The following is a 7,569-nucleotide window of genomic DNA, read 5'->3' as shown; positions in this document are numbered from 1 at the left end:
CTTTATTTTGTTACTTAGATTGGTGGGATTCTTTTAAGATCCGAATGGTGTAAAACATTGGTTCCCTACCCGCATACTGTGACACGGCTCCCTGTCCTTGGGAAGTGCGGAGATGTTCTAGCCCAGAATTCTCCAAGAAGCTTTTCCTTGAATGAGCTAAAGGCCCATGCATAATACATTTAAATTATAACGTACGCTTTTCTCATTTAGCATTTGTTTTTGTTCTTTTACACCATAAGAAATTAATGAGGCTGAGCGTCTTAACCCCGCGTTTTATGTATTTAAAATAATTGTGATTAAAGGCCTTTACACATGTGTATTTTTCACGAATTCTTGTTCAAAGAACTATATTTCATGGTTCACGAAGCGAAATTAATTTAAATTGGCGGGGAATGCACAGTTCGCAGTTCCACGAGTCGGCGGGCTGTTGCGATGTTCTTATGTGGATCCCCTTAACGTACTGGCAGCGTGGCACTCATGGGGTGTCTGGTGCAGGAAGGGGTGGGGCGCTCACTGTCTGACACACACACTGCGGTGTCCCGGGTCGCACCGTGGGCCGGTGCTCCGTCGTCTTCAGATTCTCTGTTGTCCTGAAGCTGACTCCTGAGACTGACCTGAATAGTGTCAAGTGCAAATCTTGACATTCGTGTCCCTTAAACTTCAGGTCACTGATTCGCAGAGAGAACCACGGCCCTGTGAGGTTCCCCTGTGTGTGCATGGCCGGCAGCCGGGTGCTCCTTGTAGGACAGACTGTGTAATCATGAATACTTTACTTTATTTTTTAAAATGTATATTTTATTGATTTCAGAGAGAGGAAGGGAGAGGGAGAGAGGGATAGAAGCATCAATGATGAGAGAGAATCATTGATCGGCTGCCTCCTGCACGACCCACACTGGGGATCGAGCCCACAACCTGGGCATGTGCCCTGACCGGGAATCGAACCATGACCCCCCGGTTCATAGGTTGACGCTCAACCACTGAGCCACCTCAGCCGGACTAATTATGAATATTTTAAATGTGGTCCCTTTCCTACTCAGCATGTAGCCGTGAGTGAAGCAGCAGACAATGGCCAGGATACCCTTTGTGTTCGCCTGAACGTATCTGACAATATTGAGGAGAAGAGCGGCAGATATGCAGAGAAGAAAGGAATTCAGTCTTTGTCTGGGTGGTGAGTTTTTAAAGTGGTAGGCGCAGGGATAGCGCATGAATAGGTAACAGCTCTGGGGAGCTTGGGAAATTTTACGAGGAGGAGAAAAGATATGCTGTTCTTGAAAGGGAAGGAATATTCTAAGAATCCAGGCATGAAGAGGTGACTGTTTTGCTAATCAGGCATGAAGACACTAAAACTAGTATCAGTAACAGCACAGAATGTTCTTAAAAATGTCTGGCTTTGGGCCCCAGCTTTGCCGCCAACGCACTGAGACGTTGGGCCATTGTTCCTCTAAGCCTCAGTTTTCTCGTCACCACAGCAGGGAGATTGGGCCAGATTACCTCCTAATTTCCTGCCTACTGCACCCATGGTCCCGGGCCATGCTGCTGACGGGTGTGTGCACTCACGCTTCCTCTCAGGGGAGTGGCCTCTGCAGCCCAAGGAAGCCCCCCCCCTCCCCTTTTTTTAAAAAAAGAAGAAAATACATTGTTGTTGTTGTTTTTCAATTAAATTTATTGGGTAACACTGGTCAACATGAACATATAGGTTTCAGGTGTGGCTTTCTATGTTACCATATTGTACCATGAGCTCCCCACCCAAAGTCAAATCTTCTCCTGTCGCCATATCCTGAGGCCCTCTTCTCCCCACCCCGCCCTCTGGCGACCACCGCACTGCTGTGTGTCCCAGAACCGTGTGGGATAAGAGTGGTGAGAGAGGACAGCCTTGTCATGTTCCTGATCTTAGAGGAAACACTTCCAGTTGTTCACCAGTGAGTATGATATTAGCTGAGGTTCATCATGTACCTGGTATGGCCTTTATCATGTTGAGGTACTGTCCTTCCATTCCTATGTTATTGAGTGTTTTCATCATAAATGAATGTTGTATCTTATCAAATGCGTTTTCTGCCTCTATTGATAAGATCATGTGATTTTTATCATTTCTTTTGTTGATGTGAGGTATTGCATTGATTGATTTGCATATGTTGAACCCTGGAGTGAACCCCACTTGATCGTGATGTATTATTTTTTGGGTGTACTTTTGTATTCCATTTGCTAGTATTTTGTTTAGGATTTTTGCACCTGTATTCATCAGAGATATTGATCTCTAACTTTCTTTCTATGTGTTATCTTTGCCAGGTTTTGGTATCAGGGTTATATTGGCCTCATAGAATGTGTGAGGAAGTATTGCCTCTTCTTCAGTTTTTTGGAAGAGTTTGAGGAGAGGTTTTAAATCTTTGAACGTTTAGTAGAATTCACTGGTGAAGCCATCTGGTTCTGGACTTTGTTCTTTGAGAGGTTTTTAATGGTTGTTTCAATTTCCTCACTACTATTTAGATTTTCCAGTTCTTCATGATTTAGTCTAGGAAGGTTATATATAATTCTAGGAACTTATCCATTTCTTCTAGGTTGTTGAATTTGGTGGCATATAGTCTTCCATCATATTCTAGTATGACCCTTTGTATAGCTGAGGTGTCTGTGATGACTTCTCTCTCCTTTCTCATCTTGTGTATATGGGTCTTTCCCATTTTTCCATAGTGAGGCTAGCCGGGGTTTGTCAGTTTACAAGGAAGATTTTTATTGAGCGCCTGGCACGCAGTCGGCATGGGACCCAAGTGCAGTGCATTTTCCGTTGTACTGGCCACGCTGGATTTGAAGACCTCTTTACCCTGCTGCCCCTCTAACCTGATCATCTGTGGGGTGTATGGTGTTCTTACGGCAGAGTAAGGACTTGGTGTGAAGAATTTTTAGGCATGCAAATATATGAACCAAAATAACAATGCAGTCTTTTATATGGGATTTGTGTTTGTTTATGCGAATTCACAACTTTCAGAATATATCCTGGAATCAACACGTTTCATTCTCATGTTTTACAACTTCCTTCCATCCCTTCAGAGGTTAAGTCTGTTGTGAATAGATAGCGGGAAACACATGACTCCCTGCGCTGTGCATGCATCACACCTTGCTTACCAAGCCCAGAAAACGCCCACATGTCACACACACACACACACACACACACACACACACACACACACGTTCCAGGTTAAACAGAACACAATTAATTGTCAATTCATTGAGAAATTCTGTAGTTTGAAAGTGTCCTTGTAGTTCATCAAAATAAAATGTGGGCAGTACTTACCTGGAGCTTTTAAAAGTTAGATGGTGCACAGGTTAAGGAATAGAGTTCTTTCATTGTCCTACAGGGTTAGAGTCATACTGGGCTCTCTCAAATGCGCAGGGTTGTATGGGGAGGGGGGGTCCACACAGAGGCCGACTCGCTGCGTGGTGGTGAGGACCTGAGAGGATTGAGATGCTGAATGAGAGGATCAGGCTCCACGGCTTCTGAACCCTGAGTTTCTAGACACCTTATGGTACCCAGGGTGGAAAAGCATCTACTCTTCTAGAACTTGTTGTTTCTTAAAGATTATGTGGCACTTTAACATTTTTGTAGAAAATCATTTTTAACTTTACAAACTTCTCACCTCTGACCCTAGCGTTGTCATCTCAATCAAATATAACTATTTTATGTTGGTTTTTTTAATCATTAAATCCTATATACTGTATATCAAAACTGTATTGATCTGGAAACTTAGTAGCCACTTGCAATATTGGCTTTTTTCCTCTTCTCTCCCCCTATTTCAATAACTACAAATATTAAATATTTTAAAGACTTTTTCTCATGTTGCTCCCCACACATTTCAGTAAATCATTATTTGTCTAGACACCAAAAGGAAGTCAGAAACCATTGCTGGAAGTAAAAATTCTTTGGGGATTTTTATTCAATAATAGAGCAATTAAATAGGACATATTATTGAGTAATAGAAAGTACTTTCTTTACGATCTGCACACTTAGCAGACGCATCATTAACCATGAAGTCAGCGCTCGCGTTCAGGGCCACAAATGCTGAAAAAGCGCTGTTTTATTCATGGATATATTATCTTTTTTTTGGAAAATATTTAACACTTTAAATAGGAAATGAAATGCTAAATTTCATACTAAAATTGCAATTTAGTATGTTGTGATGGTCTGCATAGTGATGATACCTAAATTAGATAGCAGGAGCAAAATAATTAAAGCAAAACAGCAGTCCAGTCGTTTAACCAAAAGTTACACCCTGAAGCCCTAATTGGATTCCATGCCACAGTTCATGCCAAAGGATGCTGGATGCTTCTGGCCATGGGCTGATGTGGGAAGGCCATGGCAATGGCTTAATTCAGTTTACGATTAATTCAGCCTGTCAGCTTGAAGTTACATCATCTTTACAAATGTTTATTTGTGGGAGGGCTACACATTGTTTTAAAATTCAGGCATAAAGTGAAGCTCTTAATATTGTTAAAATTGTGCTGTTTCAAAATCATGCATTTTTTACTGCATGCAATATTCAATTTAACTTTGCCCTTGTAACGCTAGCTCCTTGCACTAACAGCACCTCCAGCTACTCGGCATTTTAAGGAGGGTTTCCTGTAGGCCCTGCCCGGGTTGTCTGTACTTTGTTGCGCGATGAGAATCAGGACGTGAGGGGAATTGCACAGAGAGAGAAGCTATTTTGACTTATGTGTGTGTGGGCATGTGGTGTGTGTGTTGTGCATGTGTGCACACACGTGTGTATCTGTGGCATGTGTGTGTGTGTGTGTGTATGTGCATCTGTAAGCAGAAAGAAAAACAAATGGATCAAGACACAGAATGAGGAGACCCAGCGATGGGGCCGGGGCACCTCAGTGGGCTGACGTCTTAGTTGGTTGGGCATCGTCCCGTGCACCGAAAGGTCGCTGGTTCGATTCCTGGTCAGGGCACATGCCCGGGTTCCAGCTCGATTCCCTGTAGGGGGTGTGCAGGAGGCAGTCGATCTATGCGTCACTCTCACATCAATGTTTCTCTCTCTCTAAAAATCAATAAAAACATTTTTAAAAATAAAAAATAAAGAGCTTTTCATGCCCCAGTGATATGTAAACACAGGAAAGCCCAGGCAAGCCGCTTGTCCTAAGGTGCCACGTGGGTGTCATATTAACGAGCTCCTGCAGAGACAGAGGTAGGCCTTTTATCTCTTCGGCCAGATTTATTCAGCGGCCTGATTCTCACACTCGGGTGACTCTGGCAAGAATCATAACCTGGCAAAGCTGAGCAGCAGGACTCGGGCTCAGCGGCCGGATTCCTCTGTGGCAGGTGAGGAACTAGAGGGCCATGGGGTTGGCACGTTCTCACTGTGACACAGGTGGGTGCTGACCGGGCGGGAGCTGGAACCCAGATCTCCAGCCAAAAACGGAGTCTCACAAACAGTGCCCGACAAGCTCTGATTGCAGAGATCCAGGTGACAAAGGCTGCCTTCCGGGACTGCTGTCCCCATCCTCATATCCTTCCCAGAGTAACCGCTGCTCTCAGTCGATATGTGTCCTCCACACACTGTTTACTGCTTCCACATATGCACGCACATACCTGTATGTAGAAAAATGTGTGCATGGAAATAGATGACATTGTTCTGTAATTTAAAAAAAACAAACACCAGATACTATTATACTGTAGATTTGATTTTGCAAATGTTTATCTTGGATATTTTTCTGGATCAGCATATATATACCCCATTCTTTCAAACCGCCGGCTGATTCCCCAAAATATAAATAAGCCCAACATAGGACGGGCATTAGATGGTTTCCTCTTTCCCTCCATTAGAAACAGGGCCGGACATAGTCCTTCTCTAGCACGCATGAGCACCACCAGAGGGGCTTGTTAGAACACAGTCCTGGCCCCCAACACACAGCCCCCGATCCAGTAGCCCTGGCATGGGCTGACCACCCGTGTCCCTAGCATCTCCAACGAGCTCTCAGGGTGCTCAGGCTGTGGTCCCTTGGTTGGGCATCGTCCCGTGCACCGAAAGGTCGCTGGTTCGATTCCTGGTCAGGGCACATGCCCGGGTTCCAGCTCGATTCCCTGTAGGGGGTGTGCAGGAGGCAGTCGATCTATGCGTCACTCTCACATCAATGTTTCTCTCTCTCTAAAAATCAATAAAAACATTTTTAAAAATAAAAAATAAAGAGCTTTTCATGCCCCAGTGATATGTAAACACAGGAAAGCCCAGGCAAGCCGCTTGTCCTAAGGTGCCACGTGGGTGTCATATTAACGAGCTCCTGCAGAGACAGAGGTAGGCCTTTTATCTCTTCGGCCAGATTTATTCAGCGGCCTGATTCTCACACTCGGGTGACTCTGGCAAGAATCATAACCTGGCAAAGCTGAGCAGCAGGACTCGGGCTCAGCGGCCGGATTCCTCTGTGGCAGGTGAGGAACTAGAGGGCCATGGGGTTGGCACGTTCTCACTGTGACACAGGTGGGTGCTGACCGGGCGGGAGCTGGAACCCAGATCTCCAGCCAAAAACGGAGTCTCACAAACAGTGCCCGACAAGCTCTGATTGCAGAGATCCAGGTGACAAAGGCTGCCTTCCGGGACTGCTGTCCCCATCCTCATATCCTTCCCAGAGTAACCGCTGCTCTCAGTCGATATGTGTCCTCCACACACTGTTTACTGCTTCCACATATGCACGCACATACCTGTATGTAGAAAAATGTGTGCATGGAAATAGATGACATTGTTCTGTAATTTAAAAAAAAAACACACACCAGATACTATTATACTGTAGATTTGGTTTTGCAAATGTTTATCTTGGATATTTTTCTGGATCAGCACATATGTACCCCATTCTTTCAAACCGCCGGCTGATTCCCCAAAATATAAATAAGCCCAACATAGGACGGGCATTAGATGGTTTCTACTTTCCCTCCATTAGAAACAGGGCCAGACATAGTCCTTCTCTAGCGCACATGAGCACCACCAGAGGGGCTTGTTAGCACACAGTCCTGGCCCCCAACACACAGCCCCCGATCCAGTAGCCCTGGCATGGGCTGACCACCCGTGTCCCTGCATCTCTAATTTTGTAACGTTGCCTGGACGGCTCTGGTCCCTGGGAGGGTCAGGGCGATTCCAGAATAAATCGTGATTTTCCTCTTGGCCCCCAGTCCAATTCCTGTGACCATACTGCTCAGTGATGGCGGCTGACCAGCAAATTGTGGGGAACCTGAGGGAGGGAACAGGTTGGAGACCCCCCAACCCTGTTAGCCGAAGGAGCATCACGGGGGAGGAGTGCCCGGCCCGGTCAGGGACTAAGACTCACATTCGGAGCCGAAGCGCAGCATCCTCCGTCTTGTCACAGAGAAATTTCTGGAAGCTCCTGAGTAAGAGCCCGTCTAAGCCGCTCTGACACAGAATCCTTCTCCTCTGACATATTATAAACATTAAGGAAAATTTAATGCCCATCTGGACAGTCCGTGTCTGCCAAGTCCTCCCGCCACCAGCTGCAAAACGGCACCGACTACAAGCCATCCAGCTGCCACGCACGCCCGGTGCCAAGAGGGAGCCGCTGCCTCCACCGCTC

General features: G+C 45.7%; 1 protein-coding gene across 1 annotated transcript in view; it reads left to right on the top strand.

Annotated features, from left to right (window-relative positions):
- Positions 1-7,569, top strand: part of LOC102261805 (formimidoyltransferase-cyclodeaminase) — a 154,348-nt gene that overhangs the window by 56,171 nt on the left and 90,608 nt on the right. The gene's annotated exons all lie outside the window — the stretch shown is intronic.

This window comes from Myotis brandtii, unplaced genomic scaffold (genome assembly GCF_000412655.1).
Source record: "Myotis brandtii unplaced genomic scaffold, ASM41265v1 scaffold412, whole genome shotgun sequence".
NCBI classification, from domain to species: domain Eukaryota; kingdom Metazoa; phylum Chordata; class Mammalia; order Chiroptera; family Vespertilionidae; genus Myotis; species Myotis brandtii.
This window is presented reverse-complemented; position numbering and strand designations above follow the sequence as displayed.